We start from the raw sequence: 542 nt of genomic DNA, 5'->3' as shown, positions 1-542 counted from the left end.
CTCCACGTGCAGAGGCCGCGTATACTCGAGCGCATTAATTCGACCGATGCAGGTGCACCGAGCGTGAGAGCGCGCGAGCGAGCCATTCCACCTACCTGTGCACCTTCACTTCTCCGTGTATGCGGCCCGGACAAAGTCAGGCGGTCGAACGTACGGCAAAGTATATTAATGCGCCCGGTGACGTAGCGCAAATCATTGCGCGTTGTCGCTTATTCCACTTCGATTTGCCCGATAAATCTCCGGGCGCGATCGAGAAGACGCGACTACCCCGCGTGAAATTTTCAGGGAGCACGGACTCTTTTTCTTTCCCGCATATATCACAAACGTCTTCATAAATGAAACTACGTAGTCAGCTTACGTAGGACTCTATCGTGCGCGGAACTCTCCTCGACAAGAGGAGATAGACTATAACACATCTCGCGCATTTGTATTATTTTTCTTTTTTTCTTACGTCGCGTGTTTTTGCACGACCGATGTATTCCCGTGCATCACGTAAACTACATAGTAAACTTAACGCCGACGTCGTTCCGTTTCCCGTGAAG

The sequence above is a fragment of the Odontomachus brunneus genome, unplaced genomic scaffold (assembly GCF_010583005.1).
Source record: "Odontomachus brunneus isolate Ranch 3 - 2012 unplaced genomic scaffold, Obru_v1 Obru_scaffold_114, whole genome shotgun sequence".
In the NCBI taxonomy this organism is placed as follows: Eukaryota; Metazoa; Arthropoda; class Insecta; order Hymenoptera; family Formicidae; genus Odontomachus; species Odontomachus brunneus.
Note: the sequence above shows the minus strand (reverse complement) of the source record.